At 52.7% G+C, this 18,084-nt stretch overlaps 1 pseudogene; it reads left to right on the top strand.

Moving 5' to 3' along the window:
• Positions 1-491: 491 nt before the first annotated feature.
• Positions 492-901, top strand: LOC123775965 (mitochondrial import inner membrane translocase subunit TIM14 pseudogene; annotated as a pseudogene).
• Positions 902-18,084: the final 17,183 nt, after the last annotated feature.

The raw sequence follows: 18,084 nt of genomic DNA, 5'->3' as shown, positions 1-18,084 counted from the left end.
TATCACTAAATGAGATCCACAGTCCCCAGAATGGGGAGAGACCTGCATGGAATGGGGTGGTCAGGGCAGGCTTCCTGGAGGGGGCAAGGACTTGGACGTAAGAGCAGAGCTCTGAAAGAAGTCCTCTTTTGATAGGACTCTCGGCTTGCCCTCCCCCACTTCCACTCGCCGCGGCACCAGCTGAAGTGGGGTGTGTGTGTGTGTGTGTGTGTGTGTGTGTGTACATGCGTGCACACATGCATGACACATCTCTCTCCGGGGATAGTGTCTTGAGGACAAGCCCAGTCCTAACCATCTCCTGTTTGCTCCTCTGTCCTCCACCTCACCGGAGGAATGGTATCTAAGTCAAACGGGGTGGGGGCTGGCTGCTAGACGCACACCTGCCGATACACGCGGACCTTAGAAGCGTAGTGCTGACTGAGAAAGCAAGAAACAGAATAAAATCTCCGGCACCGTGTCGTTTATGTGAACTAAAAGTACACAGAGCCCGCTGGGGATGCCACGTCACTTGCTGGGAGAGCTGCGGAGGTGGCGGTGGGGGGAGCTGAGCCGGAGCAGCAGCCAGTCCAGCCATAGAAGCTGCAGGATTTGCAAGCTCTTCTGTTTCGCAAGCCATGGAGCATGCGGAGCCCTTAGTAAAAGACATTTCTCAAAATCTACCAAAATCTGCTGTCAGCGGTGGCTCCTACAGAGGTGGGTTTGAACCCCAAATTGCAAAATGGGAAGCAGCATTAATCCTAGGCATAAGCAGCATTAAGACCGAACATAAGCAGTAAAGGAAAAACGAGATGCTCGTTGACAAATGAAGCTTTTAAATCACCCAGACAAGGGAGGGTCTCTTTAGCTGGCAGCCCCAATCAATAAAGCTAAAGATTGACTTGAAGGTCAAGCTGAAAAATAAAGTAAATGCATGACGAATTTTAAGTACTTACTAGTTTATGGATAGGAGTCCCAGCCTTTTATAAGAAAGTGTCTCAAAGCTAAAAACAACAACAATAACCCAAAACTAAAAATACACGTACACGGAACGGCAATGTATGCTTTAGAGGGACACATACAAGCACGTTAATGTGGTTGCCTTAAGGGGTGGGGTGCACTGGGGTAGTGAGCGATGATCAGAGGGATAAAATAAAACAAGAGAGGGTCTTTGTGCAGAAGGAACAGTGATGAGAGTGTGCCTTTGAGAGAAGGATTGGCTCAACTTGTGCACCTGAGGTCCAGACAGAAAGAAAAGGCAAAGCCAAAATCACTCTTGGAAATGATACTCCCAACTTTAGGACGGCACTCATAGCTGCGCGGGCAGGAGGGAGCAGGGATATGGGCAGGGATTTAGCTGTAGCTGTAATGTGTTAGTTCTTTAAAAAAGATAAGGAAATCTGAAGCAAAATGGCAAGCTGTTAACACCTGTTGAACCTGGGGAGGGGCTATGTGGGCTTCTGTTCGATTATTATTATTATTATTATTTTAAGTAAGCGCCACACTTAAGGTAGGGCTTGAACCATGACCCCGAGATCAAGAGTCCTATGCTCTACCGACTGAGCCAGCCAGTACCACTCTGTTTATTTTATTTATTTATTTGTTTGTTTAAGTAGGCTCCACGCCCAGCATGGAGCCCAAAGTGGGGCTCAAATTTACGACCCTGAGATCAAGACCTGAGCTGAGATCAAGAGTCAGATGCTTGACCCACTGAGCTACCCAGGCGCCCTGTTCGATTATTTTAAAATGTGTGTGATAATTTTTTTAAAAAATTTTTAAGAGGTTGTTGAGCAAGACGCTGCAAGATAATTTGGTGACGTTTGTGTAGACTGGCCTCTGAATAGTTTTACAGAGCTGAATAGCTGCTCTGGTCTGTCAGTGACCCAAGTCCCAATAAGGAGAAGAACATGGAGAACTGAGAAGCTAAAACACTCGTAAATAAGACGTGTAGGGAATGGAGAACGTCATTGCCTGCTGTGTAGGGAGTGAACAGCCACAGGAATCTTCTTTTTCTGAATGGCTGGATTGATCAGCTGTTGACTTTCTTGGGGATGGCAGATCCTAGCTAGTCATTGTACGGAACCGCCACACGCGACTCCGGGAGGGCTACATGGCTAAAAGTGAAGGCCCGGGCTGTGGGAACCCCCTACTACAGTGAGGAGCTCAGCAACTTGATTTATGGTCTAGACTATACTCGATGACTCTCTCACCCCGGCCACAGCTGAGGGGTATGGAGGGAATAGCTGACTCAAGCTGGGTCAACCAGTTTCTTTCTGTCAAGATTCTGGGGTTTTGAACCAAAAGGTAGAGACTGGCCGCTGTGGGGATGGGGCTGCTTTAATGGAAGTGTTCTAAGAAGGAGGTTCATTGACTCCAGATGCTTAGGTCCTTGGAACTATGCTGCCTCTGGCCTTTCCTGAGGCTAAGTTGTTCAATCCTTTCTTGAAATTTAATAAATTTATTATTATTATTTGCCAGGGTTGATTTCTATTACTTGTCCTATGGAGTAGGTTAATATAATATTTTATTATATCTTCCAGCTGTCCCCCAGTGCTGTTTGTAATATGTATGGTATCTTTGTTAGTTAGAAAAAGGTGCCCCTCTGGACAGACAAATTAGAAAAAGCTGTTGTTTCCCCCAAGCAGATACAGTCCCTCACCAGAGTGAAATGTTTGGCCAGTGGAATGTGGGGCTGGGTTACAAGGCCCCCTGGTGCAGTGCACGGACTACATAACCATTCATGGCGGCCCTACCTACCCACCATTTGTATCCTGGCTGATTTGTCCTCTGCACCAAGGTGTCATTCGGAATATGAAGCATTACTTCACATAAGATTTATTGGAAATGTTGGTCTATCACACAAGCCCTGTTTAGGACTTTAATGCTCATGACCAAAAATATAATTTTTAATCTTTGTGTGTTGAAATCTATTCAAAGTCAAGCCTTAAAGGAAATTTAGGAAAACTCCATGGCCTGGTAAAGTCAACAGAAGCTTCATCTTCTTTGGTGAGTGATCTGCAGCCTGGCAGACATTCTTGAAATGTCTAGGGGCACTCCTCCCTCCCCTGTGGGAACACACTTAGCAAGATCAAGTGCACAAGAGCCAGTGGACAAGGAAGCGTCCAGAGCTGTGGTGAGAGTGATGTGGAAACCACACCAAGGCACTGGTGGCCACGGGGAAGCCAGCCGTCTCAAGGAGGAGAAAATGCCTTGAAAAGGGCTGCTCCTGCTCTGACTTGTTCATTCATTTTACATCCGGCAGCCCCTGCATCTAATACGAGTCCTGCTACCTTTCCGAGAGCAAGCTGAGTAAAGAAAAGCAAGTCAGGGGCTTTCCCAGGACAGAGGACCTACCCACTCCTGGAGCCTGTGCCATCGGCTGCCGCGTCTATGACTGCAGCAGGCAGTGTAGACTAGCGGTTAAGGATGTGAGTCTGGAATCAGAATGCCTGGGTTCAAACCTCAACTCTGTCACTTTCCAGCTGCATGAACATGTTAGACATGTTACTCAACCTCTTGATGATGGTTTCAAAACATGTCCACAATCCTGTGATTCTCCTCCCATGGCTCCCATCACTGGAGTCTACGTTCCTCCCCGTTGAATCTGGGTAGAGATTTGGGAGTGCCTAGACAAACAGACTGCAGCAAGAGTGACTCGTGTAATTTCCAGGGCTAGGGTAGAAAAGACCATGCAGCTTCCGATGGCTCCTTTTGGGACACTCATGCTGGGAGGCTTCAGTGACCATAAACGAAATCCAGCCACCCCGAGGTTGCTTATGGAAAGACTTCATGCACACAGAGAGATGCTCGAGGAGCCCCAGAAGTGCCTGAAAACTCATGGAGAGGTCCTGAGCGAGAGCTGCCTGGCTAATTTTCAGTCAGCCTCCAAATTCATGAGCAAAATAAATGCTTGTTATTAGTTTCGGGTCATTGTTTTGGGATGGTTTGTTATAATGCAGCAGACAGCTGATCTGGGCCTCTCATCACCTGGAGGTAGACAGCTATCGTAAGGGAGCCTAAATCTGTGGTTTGGGGATGGGGAGGTGGGCAGAAACTACAAGGATTTTGAAGACATTGGAGGGGAAGCCTGATGCCCCCCAAAGACGCTGCTGATGAGGAAGATGTTGCTGGAAGCAGGAGCCAAGGGAACACTTACAATGCAGTGGAGGGAGATTTGGCAACATTGTCCCTTGAAGTGATATAGACAGCAGAGAATGTACCTAATGACCTAATGGTCTGGGCTAAGGAGATTTCTAAGCGGAATGTCAAAAATGCCATTTGGATTATTTTAGCTGCCTATGATAGAGAAAGAAGAGTTAAAAAGGAAAGTTTAGGGCCCCTGGGTGGCTCAGTTGGTTGAGCATCCAACTCTTGATTTCGGCTCAGGTCATGATCTCAGGGTCGTGAGATCGATCCCCAAGTCAGGCTCATTTGCTGGGTGTGGAGCCTGATTCTCTCTCTCCCTCTCCTTCTGCCTCTGCTCAAGCTTTCCTTCTGAAAAAAGAAATACATTTTTTAAAAAAGGAAAGTTTAATGTTCAAGTAATTATATAGATTGTATATAAAATATTGTATAGAAATTATTAAAATTATATTGAATTGTGTAGAAATTGTATAGAAAATATTAGAAAGCCAGGGATTTTCTGGGTTTGAAAGTAAATATGGTTTCTCATTCTCAGCCTCCCCAAATGGGAAAAATTCTCAAAGTCTGAAAGGGCCTGGAGACAAAGACAAAACCTCAGAAAGATCAAACGCTTCATGAAATCTTTCAGATAGACAAAGGCCCCCTGAGTATTTCAAGAGCATGCCTCACAGATTCTGTTTATGAAATAACCAGGCTTCTAAGAATTTTAAGGGAATTGTCCCTCAACAACCTCACCAAAGGCTCAAGGTAGAGAAGAGCTGATCTTGATGAGATCTGTGCGATAGATTTGGTTAATGGACTGCAGCTCAACAGGATCCATAGGAAACCTACCAAATCTCACAGTGAATTGTATTGTCAGAAGCCCCATCAGCTCGGCCTGAAAGATACAGAGTAGAACAAAATGAGAAAAAGCTCCATGATTGTTTTGGACTTTGGGCCCCCAAGAAGGAAGCAAGCTGAGAAAGCTACTCCATTGTCAACATGAACCAGTTTTTATAGTGAAGGAAGTGTGGTTCAGAAGGTGGAACCGAGAGCCCAGAAGACAGAGCCAAGAGCCAGTGGGAAGCATTTCGAGGCAGTAGGACTGAACTAACCAAGAAATGGGGAATATGTGCCTGTCTGGATTTCACAGGCACTTCACAGGGAATATGTGCCTGTCTGGCTTGGTTGGTGGAGTGTGTAACTCTTGATCTCAGGATTGTGGGTTTGAGTCCCATGTTGGGTGTAGAGATTACTTAAAGACAAAATCTTGAAAGAAAGGAAGAAAAAGAAAAAGAAAGAAAGAAAGAAAGAAAGAAAGAAAGAAAGAAAGAAAGAGAAAGAAAGAAGAAAGAAAGAAAGAAAGAAAGAGAAGAAAGAAAGAAAGAAAGAAAGAAAGAAAGAAAGAAAGAAAGAGAAAGAAAGAAAGAAGAAAGAAAGAAAGAAAGAAAGAAAGAAAGAAAGAAAGAAAGAAAGAAAGGGAGAAAGTGTTAACCACATACCTGACCCCGAGCTTGGGGTCTCACGAGGCAGTAGTCAGGCTGTGACTGAGGTAAAGTCTTTGTCACTCACATGTCTGGCACCTGGGCTGGGAGGACTCCAACAAGCGAGGCTGGAACCTGGGGTTCCTCAGCACCTCTGTCTCGCTGTGGCCTCTCCACATGAGATCTACAACGTGGCAGCTTTAGAGCAACCAGACTTTTCGCCCAGCAGCTCAGGGATCTAAAGGCATATGACCTGAGAGAGAGCAAGACAGAAGCTGTGTCACCTTTTCTAACCCAGCTTGGAAGTCACACGATGTCATTTCTACAATACTCTATTTGTTAAGGCAGCTACGAGGGCTCCCCCAGGTACAGAAGGGGGGACATCCATTCCATTTCTGGATAGGAAATATGTCAACAAATTTGATCCATGTTTAAAACCAGCACAGTATGTCCCTTGGGGCTGTCTGTCCTTCTCTCCTCACCCCAAGGCCACCCTGACAGCCAGCCTTGGGTAAAAATATCCTAGCGCTTTGCACGAGGTGGTAGGCATTGCCATTGCTGGCCTGGCATGATTCCATGATGGGACTGGGCTGGAGACCGTGCTAGCCTCTTGCTCCGGAGAGGGTAGAGTGGCTGGGCTGTGGGGTCCTATGAGCCCTCGGGGGCTGGCGAGTGGGAAGGGGGTCTTTCAACCCCCCCCCCACAAAGAATCTGGGACTTCGGGCGGGCCACGGGGTTTTCAGAAACAGTGAGCAAGAGGAGCACGTTCTTGGCACATTGGGCCTGGTTCCTGGAAGGAGAGGGGGAGGGGGTCGGTGCCGAGGTCTTCGAGCTGGGCTGAAATAGAGAGCTTGTTCTGCTCACAAGCCTATTATTTGAGGACCTGGAGCCATGACGTCCCTCCGAGTTTCCATTCTCTGGCCGCAGCTGCTGGTTACGTGGTTCATTCAAAATGCTTTGCAGGAAGCAGCAGGCTCCACATTCCAGGGCTTTTAGTCATTTTTTTCTCTCAGAGCTCTGGGGCTGGGATTAGAATGTTCTTCAAACCACACTGTCCTCGGCTGGAATCCCAAGAGGAAGTGGGTGGGTCCCTGGGGGATGAGAACACAGGCCCAAATTCAGGGGCAGGATGAAAAAAGATTAAGGCCAGCACAAGTAAACTCCTAGAGAGATCACTGAGCTGAGGCCCAGGTTTGGAGAGGGCTGGAAGCCTGTGGGTGGTGACTCTTGACCTGCCAGCCACGGGCCAAGGGGAATGCAGAGTTTCTGGTGTGTGCGTGCGTGTGTGCGTGTGATAGAACAGAATTGGTGATGGCATTTCATTCTGAGGGTCCCGCATGCTCGTTTCGGCCCCTCACTTTGGTCACTGCCCTTGGGCTGAGGGGGCGTGTGCCATGGGGCTTCCTTTGGTGCAGGGGTGAGTGTTTGGGTTTGGGGCACGGAGAGCAGCACTTTAGCAAATGGACCCCACAGGTACTTGAACCCGGAGTAAACACAACTAATGTTTGCTGAGGGTCTGTTGTGCTTCTGGCATTGGGCTGGGCGTCGGGAATACAAAGGGAATAAAACAGACAACCTCCTGCCCTTGTGATGAGGCCTGGGAAGTAGGGCCTGGAAGGTATCCACCGGGCTAAGGCAGAGAGAGCAGATTAAGGGGGTGGGGAGTGCTAGACAGCAGATTCTGGTGGGCAGAGAGAAGGCAAGTGTAGACACCACCACAGGTCACACAGACAGTGCAGAGCAGTGGCAGGGACAGGGGAGGGCAGAGCCCAGGCACAGGGCGGTCGAAGCTCTGAAAGGGAGAAAGTGATGGACACCAGCAAACTCCCAGGGGTCCTGAGGGAGGAACCCCCCCTCGGGTCTTGAAAAGCCCGAAAAGCCCCAGAGGCAAGCCCCCGAGGAGGAGTGGGGAAGGGTCACCCAGCCCAGCCCCACTCTTTCCTCTGAGCTTGGGGGACAGGAGGAGGGAAACCCTGCCGTGAGTCTTGTCCCGCACTTAGACAGAAAAAGCCAACGTGCTTTTGCTCCCTGTGGTAGGGAGAACTACAAATATGCCCCCGACGCCGGTTTCCCACCCTAATCCCTGAGCGTGATGAAATATCAAGGGCCTGATTCTGTAACATTATATGGCAAAGGGATTTGAAGACCTAATTAAGGTTCTGAATCACTTGACTTGGGGTTAATCAAAAGGGAGATTATCTGAAAGGGGGTGTGCCTAATCTAATCACTCGAGCCCATTCGAAGCAGGGAGTTGTCTCTGGCTGGTGGCAGGACAGGAGGTCATGGATTTTAAGCGTAAGCGGGGATTCTGTGTACCACTGATGACTTGAAGACGCAGGGGACCACGTGGAAGGGAAGGGCCCTGGGAAAGAGGCTTCTAGGAGCTGAGAGGGGCTCATGAGAGAAGCAGCGAGGAGACAGCTCCTCATCCTTCAGCTACAGGGGCAGAGTTTGCGAGAACCGGAATGAACTCGGGGGAAAGATGCTTTCCCAGGCTTCTAGATGCGGGCCTTACTTTTGGCCTTGTGAGACCCTGAGCAGAGAACCAGGCGAGCCCACCTAGTTCTGATCTTCAGAGCTGTGAGATAACAAACAGGGGCTGTTTTAAGCTGCTGACTTTGGGCTAATTTGTTATGAAGCAACAGAGAATGAATACACTCTCCCTTCCTCGTTTCATCCCAGGAAGTCCATGAAGAGGGGGTGATGACTCCCCTTTTGCAGACGGGGCTGGCTGGGTGGGCCGCTCGGTTTGCACGAGTCCAGGCCGCAGCTCAGGCCTGAGCCCCACTGAAGCTCGGGCACTCAGCCTTGGCCAATGGGGTCTCGTCCCCCCGCTCAGGGCAGATGAGGACGGCTGTGCCTCCCACTTCCGCTCAGGAGAATCACGCAGCAGCTCCTTCCACCACACAGCCTGCCGGCTGCTGAGCTGCCCCAGCCCCACATTCCCTGCAGAAGAGCCAAGCTCTGGGCAGAAACCAGAGAAGGGCAGTGACCTCCGCCTCCCCCTGCTTCTCAGATGACAAATCTGGGCTCTGTCAAGGCAAGAGACAGGGGCTGGGATGCAAGGAGCCGTAAAGTTTGGCTGCACCCTTCCCCACCCCCCCATCAGAAGCCTTGTCTGCCTGGTTGGTGTGGGGATTTTTAAATTTTATACTTCCTTTCTTAATATCTGTTGGACCCATATTCGGGTACCCCCGGGAGTCCAGAAATATTTGCAAAGAGGAAGGTTATGTTTCTGCTTTATTAATTACAAAGCCCTAATGAAGGTTTTCTCATTTCCACATGAGGCCTTTTCTAAAAATTTCCGATTCTTCCCAGATGGTGTCCAGCTCCTTCCCCACAGCCCCTGGCAGGGTGGGGCTTTGCAAGGAGGGGGTTTTGTGTCTGGCAGACTTGGGATCTCAGTTCTGTCACTTCCCCCCTGAGGGGAGGGGAGGGGGCCGGCAACCTCCCAGGCCTCGGTTTCTTCAGATAGACAGTTTCTGAGATGCAGGGGGCCGGCAAATATACACGAGGGGCCCAGTAGGCAAGAGGGAAGGAGTCAGTATTGCTTTCTTTCTCTGTCTGCCTTACCACAACACGACAGCTCCCTTGGAAATATTTTTTGACAGCTAGAAAATATTTTTATGCTGGTGACAGGCAGGCCTGGTCAGCCAGCAGCAAAAATCTTCCGTCAGCAAAGTTTGCCTGTGCGCTCCACCTTCTCGAAGCCACTTTCTCGATCTGTTTCCCGTTTCCTTCTTTCAGGCTCTGCTTGGCCAGATCCCAGGGCCCTGGGGGTGGACATGCTTGGAAAAGCTCTCACAGTTCCGTATTCTGGAAGGAGGGCAATCTCTCACCTTGGGGGATCGATCTAACGGTGGAGCCCCAGGCACGGGGGCAGACAGTCAGCCAGGGGACATTTTGGGGGGGGGTGGAAGTGTCTCCAGGTCCCTCCAGAAGTCTGTCTGGTGGGGACTATGAGAAGTGGTTAGGCAAGGCTTCCTCCTGCTTGGTTTCTCTCAACTGCATGTTTGGAGGTCGAAGATTTGATCTAAATCTTCTTAGATGTAGGTTTTGCTGTCAAGGAATCTCTGGGGGGGAAATCTGCTCGACTGACACTTTTCAAAGTTTCCAGAGTGAGGGCTGAGCAGGTCCTGAGAACAGAGCATGGAGTTGTGGTGCGTTTGGGAGGGGGTGAGAGGTAAGAGGAGCTTCGGGGTCTGGGCCCGGGACCCTTTGGCCCCCACGGCTGGAAGGAAGAAAAAGGGATAGAGGAGTGGGGTGACCGTGTTCGTTCTTTCCTCCCGAGGACGTGCCAGGTGGGCCTCGGCGAAGTGGGGCCCGCTGCCCAGGCTGGGATGCCGAGGCTGGGGCCAGGCACTGCCTCCAGCTGCCTCCGCCCTCCTCCCCCGGGCTGTGGGCTCGAAGCTGAGCCAAGCATAAAACAGACAGCCTCTCTCCGCCTCTCTGTTCCCACCCCCATCCTGACGGAGTCTGGTTTTCATCACCCATTAATCACCGAAGCTTCCCACAGCCTGTGTCTGTCTGTCCACACTCACCATCCCCCTGGGCCCCGGGGGGATGGATAGACAGACAGGCAGATGGTCTCTGACTTGGGGAAATTTAGGGTCACATCTCTGTACTCCAGGCCGGGGAGAGGCTCCCTTCCTGAGCTTGCTGGGCCATCCCCACCCCCAGCCCAGCCTGAAGCTGCCAGCCTGGCCCACCTCACCCTGGCAGCAGGCGACAGGGGCCATTAGCTGTCCTGTTCACCAGGAAGGAAATGGGTTGGAGGGCTGAGGAATTCTAATTAAGCTTCCCCAGCTGGCAGGCCGGCTGGCGGATGAGAGCTGGCACCTCCAAGCCCGCTAGAGTTGGTGCCAGCCCCGTTCGGCCTGGCCCTCTGGATGCCCACCTGCCGCTGTGGGAACCCCGGCTTTGGGCTCCCTTGCAAACCCCCTGAAGATTCGCAGATGCTGACCCTGTCCTCATTCCCTCCTTCTCCTTCAGCCTCCTGGCCACGACTCCCCTGAAGGAGTTGGCCCTCGGGGGTGGAATCGCCACGGGGACCCCCCCCCAATGCAGACTGTCCTTGCACCCCACCCCCACACGAGAGACATTGGTTCTGATCTGGTTCTACCCTGACCCACTGTGTGGCTTGGGTAACTCACAACCTCTCTGGGCCTCAGCAACCTCGACTGTGACAGTCATAGTCACAGTGCCTGGCCAAAGAAGGTACCCGTCAGTGTGGGAAGCCCCTAGATGCCCCAGTTACCCTGGCCTGTCAACTCACTTGGGGTATGGGCTGAGGGTTGGTGGGCAGCCCAGCAGAGGGCTGGGAGTGGCGGTGGCGAGTGGCAGGCAGCCAGGGGCTCCCCAGTGGTGGTCATGGCAGAGAGCTGGGACAGAGTCTGAAAACCTGGAAATGACACCAAGTTAGTCCTTCCTTCCTGGCCCAGCCCTCTGTGCTCCCCCAGCGCTACGTCCACAGATCCCAGGGATCCCCACTTTGGCTATACTTGCAGCCCTTGCCCAGGGCAGGCCTCTGCCGTTACCCGCCCTGCACCGGCCAGGCTGCCCTGGTGGGTGGTTGCAGCCCCCCAGCTGGTTTCCACTGGTGCTGGAGCCTCCCAGGGGCGTTGGCTCCCTGGCATTGCCACACAAGATCTCCAGCAGACACCCCGGTGTCCCTGGGATGACAGAGCCCACCAGAACCGGGATTCTGAAGCTGTGGGACTCCTTCTGGCAAATCCAACCACATCTGCATATCATTGCACCATGATTTGCATTCATTTGCATCTCAGTCCCCAGCCACCCTACCCCATACTGTTTCTTTTTCCACCTCTAGTTTGCCTAAATATTTAACCAGCAACTCCAAGTAGTAGCGTCTACACCCTCAACTCAATTCCATCCATTTCAAGTGTGTTTTGAGGACCTGGTGTCTGCACAGGCCTGTATCTGAGCTGTCAGGGATGGAAGTTGGGGGGAAAATAGACTCCTTGCTGTTGGGGTGTTCACAGACTAGCTGGGGAAACGAAATTCGCGGGTGGGATCCGTGGAAAGGGTTAGAGTACACGCTCGAGTGTGTAGTTGATGCGGGTGCCGGGGGTGCCGGGAGTGGGAACTCGGAGGGGCTGGGGGAGCACAGGCGGTGGGCTTCATACATGCTGGCCACTGGGTTGGACAGGGGTCCCTGACGTCAGAGGCTGTTTTCTTACTGAGCCCTGGGCTCCATGGCGGTCTTGGGAGCAGGCCCTACACGTGTTTGCCTTGAATTGTATCCTGCCCTGCTCTTGGCCTGGACAGATCAGATGGCGCGTGAGGCCAGAGCCTTCGGAGAGGTAGCTGATGTGAGAGCTCTGGGTGGGCAGAAGCAGCTGCCCACCCAGTCTGACCCCTGGCCCCAGGACAGGGGCGAAGGAATCGAGGTCGAGAGGGGTGAGGCAACTCGCTCTAGAGTCCCCCCAGGACGAGGAGGAGCTGGGCCGTAAACCGGGTGGCCAGACTCCTTGGCCTGTGTCCTCCACCACCACCCTCTGCAGCCTCTTGTGAAGGGATGAGCTGGACTGGGCTCCGGGGAGGAGTTAACAGCCAGGGGTTAGTCGGGCTGGGCTCTGGAGTCTGACTGCCTGGGTTCAAATCCCGGCTCCACCCATGACCAGCTGTGTGACTTCAGGGAAGCCACTTGATTTCTCCCCAGAGGTTTTCTCCTCTGTGGAGCGAGCCCAGTGACACCACCTACCTCGTGGGCACCTGACTCACTTTGCACGGCGCCCGAGAGCTCTGTAGTAAGCGTGCGCCCCATGTCTGCCACCGGGTGGGATTGAAGAGGAGGGATGTGGATGGCCTGCTGTGGGCTGTGTGAGGAGATCAGCCTGACTGGAGCACGCACTGCCCAGGAAAGGAGAAGGGGACAAGGCTGGGCCCGGGAAAGGGGAGCCCCAGCACTTGGGGCCATTGGTCTCTGGTGTCTTCCATCATTCCAGAGAACCCGATGTGGCAGACGTGTCCAGAGCTGCCCGAGGTTTGGCAGGCTGTCTTTACCGAACCTACCAGGTCACTCCTCTTTGCTCCAAAGCTATGGGAAAGGAAGAAACGTGGGGAAGATAGATGATCCGAGATCCGCCTCCACCTTGAGTCCTAAGCCAAGTGCATTGGCATTAACCGTGTGCAGGAACCCATGGAAAGGTACCCTGACCTGGCCTGGCACATGTGGGGTCAGCTGGAGGGTCAGGTCCCTACCCATTCCTTGATGGCAACGCGTCCCTGGTCAAGTCATTCAGTTTCTTCGGGGAGAATGCTCTAGGCCTTCTCTTTTCTACTATTGGCTTCATGCTATTCCTGTTCCCTGACCTTCCTCGTGGAAACCCCGTGAGCTCCCTTCAGAACGCCTCCTTCTAGAGTCAACAGAGCTTAGGTGAACAGCTGGATGGATTGCCCCATACGTGCCTGTGCCCATGAAACCACCAGATCGAGATATTGAACGTTCCAGCTCCACGGAAGGTCTCTCGTGCCCTTCTTCAGTACATACCAGCCCTAGAGGTGACCCGTAGTCTACCCTCTATCACTGTAGATTCAGTTAGCCTGTTCTTCCTCTTCTACCAATGGTACCATAAGTCTTTTGGTGTCTGGCCTATTTTACTCAATGCCTGGGAGGTCCGTGCATGCTGCTGTGAGTGGCAGAAGTTCTGTGTTGCGTTTTCGCACTGTGACCGTGTTCCGCGGCATAAGCACACCACGCATTGTCCTACTGTCCAGTGTGAGGTGCTGTGAACCAAGCACTCACATGCGTATGTATCATAGACACGTGCCCACGATTCTCCCGGGTAGGTAGCCAGGAGCAGACTTGCTGGGTGGTTTTTGAGAGTTTTGAGAGGTCACAGTCCTTCTTTCCCAGTGGCTAGGCCTTGGGACACAGTAGTGTTAGCAAAATAGGTTGTCCCTCCTTCCAGTGCCCTCCCAGTTTCTTGGGAAGATCTTACACACTGCCAGGGGTGAGGAACTGGACGAGCCATCCTGGAAGGCTCTGACCTTTGAAGAGTTACATGAAAAAGACTGCAGTGCTACAGAGGGCAATGTGGGCTCTCCTTTGGGGGCTGGAAAGGCGGTCAGGAGAGGGTGGGGCCTGGGGCAGCCAGGCAGGAAGGATGTGATTGCAATACCCAGATGCCAGGAGAAATCAAGCTCCAGGGTCAGCGACCTGTCCAAAGTCACATGGGCAGTATGTGGCCAGGAGGGTTGTCAACCCAGGTGGGCCTCACTCCAGCCCAGAGCTCTTGATGTCCACAGCAGGCTGCCTTCTCTATGGGGGAGGCATTTAGGGACACTTAGGGTCCGGGTCAAGGTGCTGCTGAGTGCTCCACCCTGAGATCAGACTCAAGCAGACTCAAGGCTTTCCACCCCTGCCTGCCTACCCGCCTTGCCTCTGGCCCAGTTTCCTCCCAGGGAGACATTCACAGGCCTTGCATCGCCTGAGTCATAGCCATGGGCTGAAGGAGAGACAGACAGAGCCTGGGGGCTGGCATTGCCCAAGACCCTGTGCCAGGACCTGCTGCTGAGCCGTCCGTGGGTGAGCGGGGGCAGCCCCCAGAGAACATTCCTGGAAAACCGTTTGCCTGGCATAACCACCTCAGGCTTTCTTGGCCAGAATATCACATTAGGGCTGAGGTTAGCAAGGCTGGTGGGATGGCTTCGGGCATCTGCTGAGGCCTTAGCAGGTCAGAAGAAGGGCTGCCCTGGCCTCCTGCGAGCTGACAATGGCCATCTGCACTGTTAGGTTCCAGATGACGTGTTCTCAACCAGTAGCAGGTGTGGTTCACAGTGTGACGACTTGGGGCTGTGGAATTAGGTATTCTCTATTTTGCAGTTCTCCAGGAAGAAGAGAGGCTGGGCATGTGCGCGTGCGCACGTGTGTGTGTGTGTGTGTGTGTGTGTGTGTGTGTGTGTGTGTGTGTCTGGGGGGAGGGTTCCTGAATCCTGAGTCTCTGTGTGTGTGTCTGTGCCTGAACCTATGTGTCTGAGCATGTGTATATGAAGGGGAGAGAATTACTCATCCACTCGGAAGACTGTTCAAGAAAGACCTCTCCCAGAGCAGTTACATTTTCATAAATAAAAACAATCAGATAATGAGTTCATTTCCGATCTCAGGTTTGATGCCAACATTCCAGTGAAACAAGACCCGCTGGCAGGCTGCTGCTCTCTGTGTGGCTTGGATTAGCTGGGGGAAAGTACAGGGGTGAGACCTGCCACTTACAGGCTGCAGGGGAGGGGAGGAGCGGGGTGACCTAGAACCAAAAGAGCAGCTGTCTGTGTCTGGGGCCGAGAAGCTCCTCACCCTTGCGTGGGCATCAGGAGACCCCCAACAGCCCACACAAGCCCTGAACTCCGCCACTCGCTCCTTTGGGAGGAGGGATGGGCAGGGTCAGAAGGGGTGGCCCAGCAGGCCCCAGAACACACAGAGGCCTGCTAGGAGAGCACAGAGCAGCGTACAGAAAGAGGCTGTGGTTGGAGCCTAGAGGGGAGAAGAAGAGGGGTCACACCCAGACCACAGCCCCTGCTTCTGCCTGGATTCACAAGTGGGGAGTTGAGTAGACACCTTCGTCTGGCTTTCACAGCCTTGCACAATGCCTTCCCCCATCCAGTGGCTCAGATCCCCTCGTCCACCTCCCCCTGTGCTCCTGCCAGGCAGGGCCTCCCCACCTCTGCCCTCTCTGCCCTTCTCATAGGCTGGTCCATGTCTTTGGAATGCTCTTTCCCCAACCTGACATGTCCAGATTTATGCATCCTTTAAGATCCAAATGTATGCCTCCATGAAGTCTTCCCTAATTCTGCTGGCTGGAAGGACTCTTTCCCCCTAGCAGTTCTCACCTTCCAACTGTCTCCTACTTTTCCTCCCTGAGTCCAAGTTCCAGGAGAGCAGGCTTTGTGCTGCATGCGGCCGATTTTTTCCTACAAGTCCCAGCCAGCCTGAAGGTGGGCTGTTCCTGGAGGCCGGCCAGAAAGGTGAACTGAGCTGGAATCGGTAGCACGCTCTCTCGGGGGAACCTGTGAAAGGTCGTGAATTTGAGACCCAACGCCCTAAGAAGGCCTCGGCAGTTGGACAGGGGCTGAGAGCAAGACATCTGGGGGGAGGCGGCAGGAGAAGGAGAGGGGTTTTCCTAGGAGGCATGACTTGGACCCCAAATCAAGACATCTGTGAGACATCAGGGAATGATGCTGGGTGGGGAAACCACTGAGAATCGATTCAGAGGCAGAGGCTGATGGCTGGTAAGTAAGAACAAAATTCAGAGGCCATCCATCTGTCTGTCCGTCCGTCCATCCATCCACCCATCCATCCATCTACTATTTCACCCATTCGTGCATACGACAAGCAACACGCATACCTTCACATACACACGGTAACATACGTCCTTCGTCCACTCAGAGCAGCGGGGTGAGGAATGCGTCACTATCTCGGGAGGGAATCGGAGCCTCAGAGAAGTTGAAGTCAATGCTCGGGGTCACACAGCTGCTAAGGGCCCGTGTGGGTTTTACACTCAGGTCAGGCTGCTTCTCCAAAGCCGGAGCGCTTCCCACGCCAGCGAGGAACAAATGGCTTATTTCTCAGTCTCTCTACAGCTTCAGGCTGAGCTGGACCGTGACCCTCCAGCAGTTTGATGAAGCCTTGTTCTTTGTCTGGAAGTTCAGCCTCTGTCCCCACCCAGTGCCCCCACCACAATTTTGCTATAAACCAGCTGTCTTTATCTTTTAAAATCGTCACTGACAAGGCCTTTTGTAGGGGCAGGGTCCTAAACCAAAGGAGCAAAGCTCTGCTAGTGGAATTGCTAGCATAGTGGGAAGTTTGGCTGGGGAGGGGTCCCCCTACTTGCTAAGAGGTAGGCCAGTCCCGACCGAGAGCCCATGCTGGGCTGAAGAGGGAGGCAGGGATTAAAATATTCTACAAAATCACCGGGGAGGTTGTTGAAAATGCATATCCTGGTCTCCATCCCTATAGAGTCTGACTGAGCAATCTGGGGTGTGCCTGGGAATCTGAATTTTTAAGCACGCCCTAAAGGTTTTTGATGTGAGCGGACTAACAAGAAATCCCTAGATGGGTTTTATGAGACAAGGAAATGCCACAGCAAGCCTTTCCTTAACGCACCTTAGGATCACACCACCATCTTGCTGAAATTCATCACCCAGCTGACTGGCACTGAGCTGAATACGCACAATCCTTCCGTTTTTCCGCCTGCACTGAGGCAGGAGGGTTCTTGGGCCCCCAAAGCAGATCCTGACATTAAACTCTCTTGATACTCACCTCTTCAGTGTGTCCTTTCCACCTGGCCTGACCAAACTTTTTGGATTTTTATTATTCAGTGTATTTCCTATGCTGCCCAACTTGGATGGACAGCAAATTTGAGAATTCTCCCCCACATCTTCATCCCCAGCAAACATGGTGAAGGGGCCAGGCCCAGGCCGGATAGGAAGCTCTCTCCATGCTGCCATGGGCTTCCAGGCCTGTTCCCTGAGGACCGCCCTGTCTTTGGACATGGACCCCTCCTCCCCCAGGTCTTATCACAAAGGAGGCAGCTGCCGAGGCTGTGCATAAGGTGCCCCCCCTCCCCCCCACGCCATCAGTGGCCCATGAAGGCCACCTGGATCAGGCCCTAAGCTCACTGCTTACTTTCCATGGTGTGTCCAGAACCACGATGTCAAATTCACCAATGGGTAGAGCAGGTTTCTCTCTGCAGCCCCTCCTGAGGTCCAGGCCCGTCTCGCCACCCATGCTGCAGTTGGCCATCCTGAGCGTCTAGGCTGGGAGACTTACGTCCGTGTTTGTGACCCAGAAGATGAGTTGGGGTGGGGGGAGGGAGGGGAGACACTTGTGAGAATTCAGTTTTCCTCAAGGAAAGAGGCTCCAATAAGAGGTCAATGCAATTAGCCAGAAGCCTTGGAATGAAAATCTTCCTTTCCCACTGGTGGAGGGGGCTGAGCCACTGCCTTGGGCTTCCTGAAGGGGAACTTGAGGCCCTGAGCTGGTTATGTGAGATGTGGGGGAAAAAGGCGAAGAGAGGGGCTCTGGTGACCTCAGTGTTCGGGCCTGGCTGGGAAGACAGAGCTCAGAAATTTGATCAGGGACTGTAGAATGCCAGACGCTTCCCACATTTCTCATAGGGCTTTCTCACCGAAACTGGGGGGTTCTTTTGAGTACCCTTCTAAGGATACTAAGCGTGTCCACCAATCTAATGGTGGGGGTGGGGGTAGCAAGCACTTCCATGCCTAGGTGTTCTGGTCTCTGAAACCCCCATCAGCTTCCCGAGGGGAAAGGTGGGTGGGTGTTGGGGAAGAGGTCGAAGAGCCCCCCCGGCACCCCCAGAGCACTCCACTGGGCTGGCGAGGTCCAGTGCTGGGTACTCCTGGGAAAGGAGGAAGTTCTTCCCATTTCTGGTTCTGGAGCTCCTTCACTGGATTCAGGCTGTCCTTCAGCCCTGTGGAACCGTCCCATGCCCCCTGAGGGCGGTGTCCTGGAACGAACCCCTCT

Source organism: Ursus americanus, chromosome 7 (assembly GCF_024610735.1).
Source record: "Ursus americanus isolate L20-20 chromosome 7, mUrsAme1.1.p, whole genome shotgun sequence".
In the NCBI taxonomy this organism is placed as follows: Eukaryota; Metazoa; Chordata; class Mammalia; order Carnivora; family Ursidae; genus Ursus; species Ursus americanus.
This window is presented reverse-complemented; position numbering and strand designations above follow the sequence as displayed.